Source organism: Dasypus novemcinctus (genome assembly GCF_030445035.2).
Source record: "Dasypus novemcinctus isolate mDasNov1 chromosome 12 unlocalized genomic scaffold, mDasNov1.1.hap2 SUPER_12_unloc_4, whole genome shotgun sequence".
NCBI lineage: Eukaryota > Metazoa > Chordata > Mammalia > Cingulata > Dasypodidae > Dasypus > Dasypus novemcinctus.
The window spans coordinates 362,457-379,680 of NW_026688132.1; the positions used below are offsets into that span (position 1 = coordinate 362,457).

General features: G+C 47.8%; 1 long non-coding RNA gene across 1 annotated transcript; it reads right to left on the reverse strand.

Moving 5' to 3' along the window:
• Window positions 1-447: 447 nt before the first annotated feature.
• On the reverse strand, window positions 448-2,019 carry LOC139438478 (uncharacterized). The gene is made up of 3 exons (XR_011648151.1): window positions 1,793-2,019; window positions 1,236-1,331; window positions 448-615 (listed from the first exon to the last, which is right to left on the reverse strand). It is a non-coding gene; the product is annotated as an uncharacterized lncRNA (long non-coding RNA).
• Between the last annotated feature and the right edge of the window lie 15,205 nt (window positions 2,020-17,224).

Below are 17,224 nucleotides of genomic sequence, written 5' to 3' on the forward strand. Positions count from 1 at the left end.
TTAGGGATTAATGTACAAGATATAGAGAGAGATGTAACAACTCAACAATAAAAAGACAAACGACCCAATAGAAAAATGGGCAAAAGACATGAATAGACATTTGTCCAAAGAAGAAATACAAATGGCAAAAAACACATGAAAAAATATTCAACATCATTAATGATTAGAGAAACGCAAATCAAAATGAGATGTGATTTCACAGCTATCAGAATAGCCACTATGAAAAAGTCAGAGAAGTGCAAGTGTTGGAGAGGATGTGGAAAGACAGGAACACTTATTCACTGTTGGTGGGAATGCAGAAGGCCACAGCCACGGTGGAGGACTGTCGGGCAGTTCCTAAAGAAGCTGAATATAGACTTGCCACGGGACCCTGCAACAGCACTACTGGGCATATTCCCAGGAGAACTGAGAGCACTGACATGTCAGACACCTGCACACCTACCTTCAGAGTGCCGTTATCCCAACTGCCAGAAGCCGGAAACAGCCCGGGTGTCCATCAGCCGGTGACTGGAGAAACACACTGTGCTGTATTCACACGGAGGAACATCGTGCCGGGGTGTGAAGAAGTCAAGTCGTGAACCCGATGACAACATGGATGAACTGGAGGACGGGATGCTGAGTGAAGCAAGCCAGACACAACGGGACAAATACAGGAGGCTTGCACTACTCTCACCTAATTGCACTGTGTAACATAACGTATGATTCCATCTACGTAAGATGTCACTATAAATCAACGTATAGAGGGAAAAAAAGTATTTGTGCAAAAATACCTAGAAATGGGATCTGCGGACAGCAGGGGAAGCACAGAGAGATCAAGAGGTGATGTATTTTACTAGTTGTTTTTTTCATTTATTATTATTATTGAACTAACGAAAATGCTCTAATGATGACTGAGGGGATCAACTCATGACTTTGTGATTGTGCCAAATACCACCGATTGTGCACTGTGGATGAACTGTATGCTTCTTTAAAACAAAGGCAAACAGCACTTAAAAATGGGAGAAATACGAGAATACACATTTACCAAAGGAGAAACGTATGATCCTTTTCATCACTAGGGAAATACATGCTAAAATCTGCTATAGATAATAAAATGGCTAAAATCAAGAGACGTAATGCCAACCGTTAAAGAAAATGTGGAAAAACTGGAATCCTCACACATTTCCGGTGAGAATGCAAAACGGTGCTGCCACTTTGGGAAACATTTTGTCAGTTTCTTAAAAATGTGAACTTACCGTAATTCATCCTGACTCCACTCCAAAAAGTCTTTCCTAAACAAACGAAACTGTATCCGTGCAATGATTCCTAGAGCAACTGTACGGCAGCCAAAACTGGAGGAAAAAAAACACACACGTCTATGAGCTGGAGCATGGATAACAAAAGGCGCTGCATCCATCAACAGACCTGCACCTCTACCTATCTAATCTCAGGCACCTCCCCACCACGCTGCCCTTAGAAGCAGCCCACCAAGGCCTGTCTACAACCTACCTGGAGGACACGCAGGCCTCTACAGGACTAACTTCAGTGCTAATTACAGACATAAATAGAAGGACAGAAGAGCCACGTGTGGGGAAACAACTGGGCCCAAGTCAGTGCACTCGGCGGGACCATAAATTCCAAAGTAGGGACCACTGGCAGGGCACCAAACTCCTGAGCTGTCTGCCTGGCTCCAGCGCCTGGATGTTTCAGAACACTCAGGACACCAGCTCTCTGGGGTAGCATCGACTTTGGCAGTGAGAGACCCTGCTGAGACATGCATAAGCATCAACCCTGGGATAACCTCTGGGCTCACCTCCCTTTGCAGACTCTTAGCACCTCAACTGATTTCTCTTTTATCTTTTCCTCATTTTGGTCGAGGTCTTTTTCCAGTGGCATTGCTAGTTGGTACTTGGTAGTAATCCCTCGGTGCCAGGGAGTCTCATACCCTGGAGTCATATCCCACACTGGGGGACAGACAATGTATTTATAGGCTGAGTTTGGCTTAGAGAGAGGCCGCACGTGAGGAACGAGGAGGCTCCCAGGAGGCAACTCTTAGGCACCCTGTAACAGAAGGCTAAGTTTCAATTTCGAGTGTGAAGGTTCATAAGCACACACAGTCATCAATATCAAGTGTCCATCAGGAGACCATCTTCCTCCACTAGTCATTGTCCCTGTACTCTAGGGGGAATCTTGCTGACGTCTTAGAGAACGTGGCAGAGCTCCCCAGGATGGGAATTTGACATTCCTTCGGTTACCGTCTGAACCTCCATCCACCGAGGCGATGCCCCACGAACGTACATTTATGGGCCTTATATGGACGCGAGGTGGGCTTCCTCCCACGTTATCCCGTCCCTGACATCCCACTCCAGTGATCCTGCCACAGACAGAGAACCACAGTGCTGGAGAGGACGTGGAGACACAGGAACGCTAACTCACTGTGGGTGGGAAAGCACAGTGGTACAGCTCCTGTGGAGGACTGTTTGGCAGTTACTAAAGCAGTTAAAGATAAACTTGCCACATGACACTGCAACATCACTACTGGGTATACAGCCCTGATAGCAGGGACACAAACGGACATCAGCACACCCATGTTCAAAGCAGTATCATTCGCTATCGCCGGAAGTTGGGAACACCCCGGGTGTCCATCCGTTGATGAAAGGATAAACGTACTGCGGTGTATTCACATGAAGGAACATTATGCAGCAGTAAAAAGAAATGAAGTCATAAAGCGCATGACACCATGGCTGAATCTAGGGGACATTATGCTGAGGGAAGCAAGCCAGACACAAAAGATCAAATACTATATGGTTGTGTTGACTATGAACCAAACGTATCGTGTAATATAATGTAGGATTGGAAAAAACTTATCAGATACCCAATATATTCAATTTATAATTGTATTGTTTTTATTCAAGTGTTTTCTTTTCTTTAAATTGTTTATATATTCAATTATTAAATGCACAAAAGAAAAAGAAAATAGATGAGGTTACACCGAAGAGTTGAGTTTGGAGACTTTAAAATGTGATCTGTTGCTCAAGAAACAGAGGTAACAAAAGAGATAGAGTAACCAAAAGGTTCTTTCTTAGCATAGGAAAGATCACGTGTGAAATATGAATATGGATAAAACTGCATATATCAGTGTAATTTTTGAAATTGAACAAATGTATGTTAACACTACAAAATATTAATATATCCCTTATGTTAAGGGAAAGAAACCTGACTGTAAGTACTACATACTGCATGATTCCACTGATAGAAAATGTAAATCAGTTTATAAAGATGAAGTTAGGTTAGTGGTTATATAGGGCTGGGGAATGACTGCTAAGGGGCTTGAGATTTTCCTTTTAAAGTACTGAAAAAGATTCTAAAAATTTTTATAACGATGAATGCACCACACTGTGATTATACTAAAAGCCACTGATGGCACGCTTTGGACAGTTCATATCGTTGTGAATATATCTCAATAAAACTGCTTAATACATCAATAATTGTGCTGGAGCTGCCAGAAAGGGAAGTTATATCCAGCAGGCAAACAGAGGGTGTGAAGAATTTTCTCATTAGTTTATTTTTCTTATTATTGAAATAATGAAAATATTCTAATGATGACCAAGGTAATGAATGCACATCCATGTAATTATACTAAATACCATGCATTGTACACTTTGAATGACTTGTAGGCTTTCTTAATATCAATAAAACTGAATTGTTAAAACATACATGTATCAATAAAATTAATTTGTTAAAAAAAAACAAAAAGGACTGCTAATCCTCATCTAAAGATTTCATTGCTACGGTTTTCTTATAAAACCACTGAGAGTAGCACTGTATTCTTCCTCGTCACACTTAGGATCTGCTGAGTGACAGGGCACTAGGAGAACAGCGTGGTCATCTGCATGGAAGTGACAGGGCCCCAGCAGCCCTGCCTGGCTCCCCTTCCAGGAGGCAACCCTGTGAAAACCACCTTCAGAAGTGCAGGGGGAAGTGCAGGGGACAAGAGAAGGGGGTGGGCTGAGAAGGTCCAGCCATCTGTCCTGAGTGAGAGCAGCGGCTCCACAGCCCTGAGCTGCTTCCCTACAACGGGACCAACTCTTCTAAGAGGCCGAGAACAGTAAGCACAGAGGCGTCCTCTGCAGCCAGGCTCCTTTAAGGCCAGCTGGGTGACTGCTCCTGGTAGACAAAGCAGGGCGACAGTGGTGTCCCCAAGACACCCAGGTCACCCCCCTGCCAAGGAGAGGCTCCTGGAGCCCCTGGAAATGCTCAGCACACCCCTGGGACCGTCAGCAGCCTCGGGCAGGCGGCCTGGCCAGCAGGCGCCCTTTCCCAGGCTGTGCAGAGGGTCCTAGCAGGCACCCAAATCCAGTGGCCCCCACCGGCCAGCTGCCCTCCTCCGGCCCTAGCAAGCTATCACCTGAGCAAGAGCTCTCCAACCGTTTCCACCCAGCGTTACTCCAGGAAACCACACTTCTAAGAAAACCTGTAACCACCACCAAAAGGAAAGAGTGTCCTGGGACCAGGGGGAGCTCTGAGGGAAGCCAAGGCTGAGGCTGTCCTGGGCCTACAGTGCAGCCACAGCCAGGAGGGGACACAGTGGTGGGGGCCCTAGAACCCAGCCCTCACCTGCCCTGTGGAATCCCAGAAACCAGAAAAGAATGAAACAGGACACACAGACAAGGAAAGGCTCAAGTGACTCACCAGGGCTGTGACCCCAAGAACGCAAATGCCTGAGAGCAGGAGGAGCCGCACCTGCAGACCTCTGGGGCCAGACACACACTTTTAGACGCACACTGTGGTGGTCCCTGCAAAGCTCCCAGGCCGGGCACAAACCTGCACCCAGAGGCCCCTCCCGCGAGGGCCCCACTCACTGTGCTCCCTGCAGGCACACACCGGGGGTCAGTCACGCTCCCCCTGGGCCTCCCAGGAGCCCTTCCCCAGGAGCCCCCAATTCCCCCTCAGCAGTGACCCCTGGAAGAGCCACTGCTGCAGGCCAGTCCCTGAGCCTGGCCTTTCCAGGTGGGAGGAGAAGAGGGAGAAGCAGCCTCCGCCTGGCTCCAGGGGCCATCTGAAGTGTAGGGCCTTGGCAAGGGGGCGCTGAAAGGGGAAGCACCCAGGGACCTGGGAGGGCCAGGAGGGTGCAGGGCAGGGCCAAGGGGTGGACCATGGGGGACCCTGGGCAGTGCAGGGAGGGAGGGGGGACTGTGGAGAGGGAGAAGGGACCATGGAGGGCAGGGGGGACCACAGGGGTGCAGGAGGGATCATGGGGGGCAGGAAGGGCTGTGGGGGGCAGGAGAGACCAAGGGGAGGCAGGAGGGACTGAGGGGGAAGGAGGGAATATGGGGGTGGGCAGCTGGGACAGTGGGGGGAGAAAGGACCTTGGAGGGGACCATGGGCAGGGAAGACCATAGGCGGGAGGGACCAATGAGGAGGACAAACTTTGAGGGGACACTGAGGGTGGGGAATCATGGGGGGAGAGAGAAAGAGGGACTTTGGGAGGACAGGAGGAACTGTGGGGTGACAGGAGGACCGTGGGAGTGCTGGAAGGAAAGTTGGAGGAAGGGAAGACGGTGGGGGGACAGGAGGGACCATGTGGGGGGACCGGGGTTGGGGAGGATCATGGGAAGGAGGGAACATGGAGGAGGATGGACTTTGGGGGGGGACACAGTGGGTGGGGGGACAATCACGGGGAGGAGGGACCGTAGGAGAGGAGGAGGAACTGTGGAAGGGCAGGAGGGACCGTGGGGGGGGATGAGGGACCATGTGGGGGAGGAACTGTGGGGAGGCAGAGGCAGGGACCGCGAGGGGAGGTGATACTGTGGGGGGCACGAGGGAGTGTGGAGGTGGTAGGAGGGACCGCGGGGGCGAGGAGGACCATGGGGGTGGGGAAGAACCCTGGGGAGGAGGGAGGAGCCGTGGGAGTGGAGGGAGAATGGCACACCAGGAGGTGCGTGGGGGGAGCAGGAGGGACCATGGAGGAATAAGAGGGACCATGGGGGGATAGGAGGGACCTTGGCGGGGGAGAAGGGACCATGGGGGGATAGGAGGGACCTTGGCGGGGGAGGAGGGATCATGGGGGGGATAGGAGGGACCTTGGCCGGGGAGGAGGGGCCATGGGGGAGGCAGGAAGGGGGGGGCAGGAGGAGCCATGTGGGGGTAGAAAGGATTGTGGGGAGGATGGACTGTGTGTGGGGGTGATTCATGGGAGGGGCAGGATGGCCTGTTTGGGGAGGGACAATGGGGGGACAGTAAGCGGGAAGGAGGGACCATGGGGGGATAGGAGGGACCTGGGGGGGACAGGAGGAACCTTGGCAGGGGAGGAGATACTGTGGGGGGGCAGGAGGGTTCGTGGAGGGAAGTAGAGGCCGTGAGGGGGCTAAAGGGACCTTGGGGGAAGGGACTGTGGGGGAGAAGGGAAGGTAGGGGTGCAGGAGTGACTGTGAAGGGGCAGGAGAGAACTTGAGGGTGAGGGACCTTGGTGAGGTGGGAGTAACCATGAGGATGGAGGGAGCGCGGGGCACCAGGAGGGACCATCAGGAAACAGGAGGTACTGTGCGGGGAAAAAGAGGGACCTGGGAGGGGACAGGAGGGACTGCGGGAGGAGGAGGGAGAGTGGGGGGACAGGAGGAGCCATGGGGGACAGGAGCCTTGGGGGGGCAGAAAGCAATGTGTGGGGGAGGGACCGTGGATGGGGGCTGGTTCATGGGGGGGATAAAGGAGGGGACTTTGGAGGGTCAGGGACCAAGAGGGGGCTGGACGGCCTGTTCGGGGAGGGACAACGGGGGGGTGGTCTTGGGGGAAAGGGACAGTAGACGGGGAAGAGGGACTTTGGGGTGAGGGCAGGAAGGACCATGGTAGCCAAGGAGGGACCTGGTGTGGAGAGGGACAGCGGGGGTTAGGAGGGAGAGTGGGGGGGAGGGAGTGGGGGGGGGACAGGCGGGAGTGGGGAGGACAGGAAGCGTTGGGGGGGGTAGGACCTTGCAGGAAGGGGGACTGTGAGGAAAAGGGGGGGACTAAGTGGGAGGAGGAAGCGCTGTGGGACTGGAGGAACCCTGGGGGCAACATTCAGGGGCCAGAGGGGCCCTGGGGGGGAAACGGGGTACCGTGGGGGTGTTCAGGACCATGGGGGGCGCAGGAGGGGCGGGGGTGAGGGCGGGCCACCCTTCCCGTGAACCCCCGGGACCTTACTGTGCCACGGGCCCGGCACCACAGTCCCGCCGGGCCAGGACCCCGACAGCAACCTGCGCCCCCCCCCCCCCCGCACCCTGCGCCCCCCCCCCCCCCCGACTGCAACCTGCACCACCCCCCGAGTGCACCACGCCCCACCCCGACTGCACCCCGCGCCCCCTCGACTGCACCCCCGCCCCCGGCCCCGCGCCGCCCCGGAAGCAGCGCCCCCGCCAGGCGCCGCCCGGGCCCCACCAGGCCCTGAGGGCGCGCAGGACCGGGGGGGCCCCGCTCGAGCTCGCTCCGACGCGCCTGCACCGCGCACGCCGCGCAGCGGACGCTCGCCCTCGCCGCGCCCCGCGGGGTCCCGCCCCCGCCGCCCGCCCGCCCGTACGCCCGACGCACGCTCCGTCCAAACTTACCGCTACCCGGGCGGGACACGGGCGGGGTCCCTGGGCAAGGGCCCAGCGCTCCCGCAGCCCCCACGCCCGCCGACCACACGCTCCCCCCGCCCTCGGGCTCCCGGGCGGCGCCCCGGAACACCCAGCAGGGCCTCGTGCGCCCCACACGCCGCCAGCTCTTCTAGGGGCCGCCGGCCCGGGACGGGGCGGGCTTCAGGGGCGGAGCGTCTGCGTCGGCGCCAGCGCTTGAGCCAATGAGCTCCCGCCCCGCTCCGGGACGCCACGCCCCTACGGGGGCCTGTCCTACCCTTGACGGACAGCCACAGGCACCCAATCACCTACTACCCGGATTGATCCCCGCACACCTGTGCAAAAACCAAACACCTACACCAATAATGACCAATAGAAGGAGGAAATCAAGAAATAAACCGTCATTTGTAATAATAATATAAAAACATCACATACTTAGGAATACATTTAAATAAAGATGTAAATGACAAACACAGAAATCTACACAACACTTTAATCAAAGAAGACGTAAACAAATGGAAAAATATTCCCTGTCCATCAATAGCTAGAATAAACGTCATTAAGGTGTCTAAACTGCCCGAAATAATCTACAGGGTGAATGCAATCCTAATAAAAATAAACACAGCATTTTTTACTGATTTGGAAATACTCCCTGTGAAATGTATTTGGAAGGGCAAGGTACCCTGAACAGTCACAGACATATTGAAAAAGGAAAATGAAATCAAGGAAGGGCACTACCTGACGTTAAATCATACTACAAACCTACAGTGGTCAAAACTGCATTATACTGTCACAAGGACAGACATACTAACCAATGGAACTGGACTGAGAGTCGGGATATAGATCCTGACGTATAGAGTCACCTGATATTCGACAGGGCACCAAGCCCAATCAACTGGGAGAGAACGGCCTCTGCAACAAATGAGCCTTGGAGAACTGCATATCCATATGCATAGGAATGAGAGATGAACACCTGATATAAAAATCAACACAAGGTGCATCAAAGATCTAAATAGAAAAGCCAAGACCATAAAGACCTTGTAAGATAACCTACGGAAGAATCTACAGGACCTTGTGATAGGAAATGGCTTCATGAACTTCACACTCAAAGCAGGAGCAGAAAAAGAAATAATAGATGAAAGGGACCTCCTCAAAATTAAAACCTTTTGTACCTCAAAGAAGTTTCTCAAGAAAGTGACAAGGCAGCCTCCCTAATGCAAGGAAATATTTGGTAACCAGATACCTGAGGGAGCCTAATATCCAGCATATGGAAAGGAATCCTTGATCTCAAAATAAGGAGACAAACAACCCATTTTAAAAAATGGGCACGAGATTTGAACAGACATTTCTCCAAAGAAGAAATACAAATGGCTAAAAAGCACATGAAAAGATGCTCAACATCAATAATTAGAAGGGAAATGCAAATCAAATCTATAGTGAGATACCATCTTATACCCATTAGACTGGCTACTATTAAAAACGAAAGGACTTCAAGTGTTGGAGAGGATGTGGAGGAAGGGGAACCCTCATTCCCTGCTGGTGGGAATGTACAATGGCCAGGCATTGTGGAGGACAGATTGGCACTTCCTCCAAAAACTAACTATAGATCTGCCACATGACCCAGAAATTTCACTACTGAGTGTATACCTACAACTAAAAACAAGGATGCGAACAGATGTATGCACACCAGTATGCATACTGGCATTATGCATACTGGCATTATTCACTATTGCCAAATGGAATCACCCCAAATGCCCTTCAACAGACGAATGGATACACAAAATGTGGGATACACATACAATGGAATGCTACTCAGCTGTAAGAAGGAATACAGTGTGAACATACGGGATACCGTGGATGAATACTGAGAACCTTATGTTGAGTGAAGCAAGTCACGTCTTTAAGGACAAACATTACGTGACCTCTCAGATATGAGTTAAGCAAATCGAGCCGACTCAGAGAGCTACAGTCTGGAAGACAGGTTTACAGGAAAGAGAAGGTTGTGAGCGAATACCCACACAGGCAAAATCTATGATAACGTGGAAATGAGTAGTTGCGCAGGGAAGGGATATGGTAGGGGTATAAGTATACCATTGGGTTGAGCAGTGCAAGCGTCACAACTTCTAGGGTGGGAAGGATGGATCGGATGTCCATGGAACTCAGGGGAATGTTGGGGGAAGGGGCAGATGAACACTGGGGATTCACAGGTATGTGGCTGAAACTACAGTGTTGAGTAAACACTCTGGCAATATGACAAGGAAGGAATACTAGTTTAGGGGGCTGAATAGGAGGCATCTGGCGTAGAATGCACCTGGAGCAGGCTTCTAGGGAGGGTGTGAGTGCTCATCATGTCACAGTGTGTTATACTGCTGAGTGGAGAGCCATACAATGAGTGGGAAGGGGTTGTACCCACTTCCTGGGGAGGCCTGATGTTCTCAAACAGAGGGGAGGGTGTCTCTCGAGAGCATGGGTGACAGACACCTAATGGGGGAGGACAGACTAGCGTGTCAAGCCCTCAGCATTGTTGCAAGTATCGACGAGTCTTGTTCTTCAAGTAGTGAAGCGTCATTGTCACGGTGGTCTCCGAGGGGAGGGGAACAGAGGAATAGGATAGATGGAAGAGGGAAACTGGGGGCAATGGAAGTGTTCTGCATGATCATCAAATGATGGATACGGGTCATGTTAAATTTCACTAAAAACTTATAAACCTGTACGGTCGGAAATATAAACCAAAATGTAAACTACTGACCATGGTTAGTAGCCATGTTTCAATACTTACACATCAGTAGAGCAAATGTAATGTCCACATGGAAAAAGATCATTGGTGGGGAAGGTATAAAGGGAGGATGTTGGGGTATATGGGAGTCCCTTATGTTCTGTATGTGACTTTAATGTGACCTAAAACTTCTTTGAAGACATAAAGAAGAAAATAAAGAGGTAAGACCCTGAGGAAAAAATGGAAGAGATGGCCTTGACACTGTACAGTCAAGACAACACCTATTACAGTGATGAAAGGAAAAACGTCAAAAAATTTTTTGTAGCATTTTTCCTTTTCCAATACCCCAATTTTTTTAAGTTTTCTTACTTTTTTCTAAATTAATATGTATTTGCATTGTAATGCTTAAACTAATCAGTATTATTTCATTTTCCTCTTAACGAAATCTGGCAATATATTAGGCTTAATTTTTTAAGAAGTTTTGGATAGCAGAGGCGGTCAGCTATGGCAGGGGAGGAGCACTGGTGTGGGTGTCATTGATGGGGATGTATGGGAGGGAGCTCGCCTTGGCAAGCCTATGACTTAGACATATTTGGATGTTCATTGGGTATTGTCCTAGTGGGGAGAGTTTCACACTACAACTGATGGAGGGCTGGGTTCCCATCTGGGGAACTCTGCCACATTCCCCATGGAACAGCAACAATCCCCCAAGTGCAAGGGCAATGACCAGCTAAGAAGCATGGTCCAAGGATGGGCCCTTGATATTGAGGACTATGCTTATGACCCTGTTGCGCTTCAAGTGTCAGCTGGCCTGGTGTTGCAGGCTGCCTAAGAGTTGCCTCTGAAATACCTCCACGTTGCTCCAATATGGCCACTCTCTAAATAAACAGTATATAAACGCATTACCTTCCCCCAAGCATAGGACATGACTCTCAGGGACGAGGCTCCCTGGCACCCAGGGATTACAACCAAGCACGAGCTGGTGATGCAGCTGGAAAAAGACCTTGAATTAAAGGGGAATTGGTAAAAACAAATGAGTTTATATGGCTAAGAGACTTCAAAATGAGTCGGGAGGTCATCAGAGGGCTTGTGCTTAAGCACTTCTCAGCAGGATCTCATAGACAGCCGAAGATGACACAACACAACCCCAGGTAGTGGTGCTCCCAGGGGCTATGGGGACACCCTCGTCCTATGGTCATGGCAGATACATGCAGGGTTCAGTGCCTTAAGAGTAGGCCCTAATTAGCAATTTGTCCTCCTGTGATGGAGTTAGACTCAGATATGACTTTCCACAGTGCCTCTTCTGTCCCTTTTTATTGAACTTCTGGTGGGTGCTGGGTTTGCTGTATGCCCAGGAGACTTCAATCTCTGGGCTATCCAGGTTCCACCTGAGCCTCAGTGGTGTTGCTGCACCACCTACACTCCACTTCATTGGACTTACCCAGATCAGCTGAGAGGGAGATGAGGATGGACAACAACCACACCAGGGAACCAAGACAGTCTACGGCTGTGGGCACGAGAGTCACATCCACCAGCCATGTGGGAAAGAAGCCCCTTCTCAATCGAGAGAAGGAGTGGGCATCGCCATCCCAGGGTCCTAGGGATAGACAAAGAAAATATGGACTAGAGTGGACTTAATGGTATTCAACTACAGGAATTATTTTTACTCTAGCAATAGGAGCAATTGTATCATTGATGTGGACACAGTGGCCTCTGGAGTTGCTAAACGCAGGGAAAGGGAAAAGGAGGTGTGATGCGGAGGCATTTTCAGGACTTAGAGATGTGCTGATTGATATTGCAGGGACAGATGCAGGACATGACATATCCTACCAGAATCCACTGGATGGACTGAAGAGAGTTTAAACTACACTGTAAGTAATAGCCCATGCTGTGTAGCGGTGCTTCAAAATGTATTCATCAAATGCAATGCATGTACCACACTAATGAAAAAGTTCTTGATGTGGGATAAGTGTGGGGTGTGGGGTGGGGCATCGGGACCTCCTACCGCTTTTAATGTCACATTTTGTGTGATCTACGTATCTTTTGAAAGTAAATAAAAATATATATCTAGGCAAATTATGTCCAGATTGTATTAGTTTTGAAAGGATTGAAAGAAGTCAGTTAACTAAACAAAAAAGATTACCTATATAAAAAAACAATGATGGCGGAGGACTTGGCCCAGTGGTTAGGGCGTCTGTCTACCAGGTGGGAGGTCCGCGATTCAAACCCTGGGCCTCCTTGACTCGTGTGGAGGTGGCCCACGGGCAATGCTGACACGCGCAAGGACTGCCATGTCATGCAGGGGTGTCCCCGCACAGGGAAGCCACACACGCAAGGAGTGCGCCCCGTAAGGAGAGCCGCCCAGCGCGAAAGAAAGTGCAGCCTGCCCAGGAATGGCGCAGCACACACGGAGAGCTGACACAACAAGATGACGCAACAAAAAGAAACACAGATTCCCAGCCGCTGAGAACAACAGAAGCAGACAAAAAGACGCAGCAAATACGTACAGAGAACAGGCAACGGGGGTGGGGAAGAAGGGGAGAGAAATTAATAAATAAATAAATCTTTAATTAAAAAAAATAAAAACAAAAACAATGATAGAATTAAGGAAAATAAATTCTGAAAAGTCATGCAACTAAGAAGAGGGTTACTTGTAATATATAATGTTAAAAAATTCCAAACCTATACAGTCAAATTCTCTGTATGTAGAGAAATTATGCATTAAATCTTAAGAATAAATACTTTCCTAGGGAGAAATAAAGTAGAAAAGCCTCTTCCTAACAACCATGCCCTAAAAGAAACCTTCAAAAATTTGTCCGGGAGAAAGAAAAAGATATAGATCCGAAAATCTCATCTTCTGAATGAAAGTTACAGCATTATTGTTGGAGTAATGAGGTTTAAATAAAATATTTTCTTTTTCTAATCAAAAAAAGTTAACGTGGTCACTCAGACTATGACCATCTGAAGCTAAAGGAACTTCAGCGAGACAAGGCCAGCACCACGGACAGTTCTCCAAGGCTGTGCCTCAAATGCAAAGAAGCCTAAGGCTTAGAGGGAGAACTGCTTGCGGATCCTGGTTCCACCTCTTCCTAGCTGAAGGTCACTACCATGGGCAGGAAATTTAATTTATATCACCATCAGATAGAAATTAAATATGCTCTAGGTAGTTCTCAGTGCATACATACCAAATGATTAGTAAGAGCTGTATCGCAGTTGTACAAATCAAAGATGTTAAAATGGTTTTTATTCACTTTCACTTCTAATGAATGACCTTTCTCTACATAATACTGTAATATATTAATGAAATTGCTAGATTCTTCTCAAGGAGTTACTAAACATCTCAGCAGTTAAATAACCTTATGAAAGAAACGAGAATACAATAAATAGACACTTTATCGGGGAGAGAATGAGGACTTATTGTTGACACTGTAGGTTCAGACAAGGGTTCTTAAATGTGTTATGGTGTCTCATTTTCATAACTCTTCGGTATTACCCACAGAGTAGCAGGGAGTAAGAACACGCCATGCTGTTTCATCAGCCATGTTCCTGAATGGCCTGAAATGAATGGCATCTTGTATGTCAGCCTAGAGTGGTGTCAAAACTCAGACTCATGGCTTTTCCACGAGTAGTCACTTCTCAGGGGTTTCTTGATTTCAGAACATGTGAGTGAAGGACAGATGGAACAGAGAGTGAAAAAGCACACCTCAGCTCTAGAAGAGAACGTATGGACTTCCATGACCAGGAGATGGAGATATAGATGTCCAGAGACCCCTTTGTGCTGAAGGTCTGGCCATGGTGGGGATTCTCTGCAAAGACCCTCAACCCAGTGTCTATTGAAGGAAATGAAAAATGAACTTTGATATCTGTGTGATACCTTAGGCAATGCAGGGGCATATTAGTGAAAAGCATCTAACTTTATACTGAAGGATTTTAAGAGGAATGAAGTCTATGTCATTAACATTTAATTTCCTGTCTCTGAAGCCAAAGTATTTTCCTTCTCATCCCGCTATTCATTCTTAATAGACTTAATTTGAACGTTTACTTCAGAATAGAATACTAAATCTAGGTTTTCTACACACATGAATTTTCCATGTGAAAAATGATTTGTATATGTAAGTTAATTAATATAAAATGTCTGATAATGAGAAATGATTTGGTACCAAAGAAATGCCCCCTACATCTTTCCACGTGGTTCATCTTATGTACATATGGATGGAGATAGCTACAAGGAGCTTTATAAAACAACAAGACATAAGATCAGCTTGGCTGACTTTTTTATCAGTTTGATAGATGTCTGCCATTATCTGTTCAATAGCCCACTGAGGAATCGGTTGAAACAGCAGCAATTTTCTACTTAGGTAGCATGTTAGATCCGTTACCAGAAGCAAAGGATTCATGTATGCGGCAGTTTTCCCTCAGAAGTTTCAAGAGAAAAATGTTATTTACTAGTCATGTAATAATTTATACATTCGAAAGATCAATGTAATGGGATTGAATTCAGAAGGTGCTAGTTTGAATCCGTCCTTCATGGTAAACTGTTTAAACTCATGGAGCCTCAGTTTCATCCTCTGAAAATGGACTATTCACGTATGTCATAGCATGATGTGGGATTACATTAGATGATGCTGGTAAAAGGGCATGCTATTTTTACCATGTCTCTTTAAAAGAAACCTAATTTATAAAAATTATCTTTTTTGGCTATTTTCAACAGAAAGTGAGGGAGAAGTTTGGAGGAGGTGAAGGAACCAAGCTAGATGATGACTTCAAAGAAATGGAAAAAGTAAGTGTTGATCTACTCAGAGCTCCTTTTTACAAAAGAGAGAGGGGAGAAATGGAAGAGGAAACTGTTATCCACATGAACCTGAGAATACATTAAGTTATTCTCAAAAATATTATCCTTTTGGTATAAGTTTGAAAACATAAAAGGTAATGTCTCCTGATTTTTCTTGAGCTATCCTGACAACAAAACCTCAATGAATGTGAAATGTTATAAACTACTTTTCCTGTTGGATTTTCTTAACACTCTTCTAAGAAGGGACAAAGGGTAGCTGGTCTGAATTGCTGTAAGGTGGGAAGAAAACAGGAGAATGTGGCAAATGATGTCAAATATTTTCTAAAGCCTTAGACTCTGTCTTGAGAGGGTTTCTCTGTCAAGACGGTACCCCTGGCAGTGATGGGGTGTATTAGGCAGAGTGCAGTTTTGGATCCTCTCAAGCCTTGGCCCAGTGCCACTTCGGACACTTGCTGAACAAGCCAGTTCTTTCCTGAGCTTGCATTTTCTTATAAATACAGAATGGGGTTCCCTATACTTTACTCTACAGATCTTAACGAAGGATCAAAAATAAAACAAATTGGACAGGTTCTGGGAAGCTGGTACCAGAGTAGGAAGGCAGGGCTCAACTCTCTCATGAAAAAACAATAGAGGAAGGGCCAAAAACTGTGTGCGGGACCTTCTCTGCGGTCAGCAGACCAGGACAGTGTTGCACAACGCTAGGGGTACAAGGCACAGAAAGTCAAAGGACCTGAAAAAACAAACATGAGTTACTAAACCTGAATGGAGACCAGGAAGGGCTCCCTCTACCCACCATCGAGACTTTAAACCTGGATAAAACCCCTGCCTCACTGCAGCTGACCTAGAGGGAAACAGATGCCTTCCTCCCTGTCAACTGTCACAAGGGAAGAGGGAGGGTGAGTTGGAGAGCTTCTCTTCAGTGAATTTGCCCAGGAGAGCTTCCTTTAAATCTTGGCACCGTCCAGACTAAACGCACTCAAAGCGGAAGTTGAAAGAACTATTTCACTGATGAGTGCCAACTGCTGGCCGGACTGGAAACTGTGATCCAAAACTTCAAAAGTGAAGACTAATATACTGCCAATAAATAGGAAAATGAAATAGTTACGACAGGTTTAATGATAAGAAATAGAATACATAATAATTTAGAAAAACTAAAAGTAAAAATAAACTGGGGTATTAAAAAATGAAAAATATCATAAAAAAATGTTTTGACGTTTTGCTTTTCATCACTGGAATAGGTGTTGCCCTGTATGTACAGTGATCTCTGGTCAATTTTGATAACACAAACTAGGCAATTTTCGAGACTTAGAAAAAGCTGAACCAAAAATCAAAGAAGAGCTGTGATAAAAAACGCTAAGTAACAAAAGAAATTTGCCATCGGCATAAATTCGCAGACATATTCAGATGCCAAGACATCACCAAAAAATTACAAGCCATACTAGGAAACAGGAGGAGATGGGCGAGTCAAAGGAACAAACCAAATATCCTGAGGAAATACAGGATTTGAGGCAATGAATCCATAATAATCACAGAAATCTCCTAAATCAATTCAAGGAGTTAAAGGAAAATATGACTGAAGAATTAAGGATATTAAGAAAACACTGGGTGAGTTTAAAGAACTATCTAACAGCAAGCAAAGAAAAGTAACAGAGCTTATGAGAATTAAAGACATGATGGATGAGATTAAAAACAGATTAGAGGAAGTGGATTTGGCTTAACTGACAGAGCGTCCGCCTACCACATGTGAGGTCCAGGGTCCAAACCCAGGGCATCCTGCCCCTTTGGTGAGCTGACCCATGTGTAGTGATGATGCGCACAAGGAATGCCGTGCCACACGGTGGTGTCCCCCACGTAGGGGGGCCCCACTTCAAGGAGTATGCCCTGTAAGGAGAGCTGCCCCATGCAAAAAAATGTACAGCCTGCCCCAGAAGAGAGCCGCACACACTCAGAGAGCTAACACAGCAAGATGATGCAACAAAAAGAAACACAGACTCCTGGTGTCGCTGACAAGAACGCAAGCGGACACCGAAGAACACACAGTGAATGGACACAGAGAGCAGACAACTGGGGGGTGGGGAGAAAGGGAGAGATATAAATGAAAATTGTTAAGAAAAAATAAAAATGAAACACCTGAGAAAACTTCCCCCA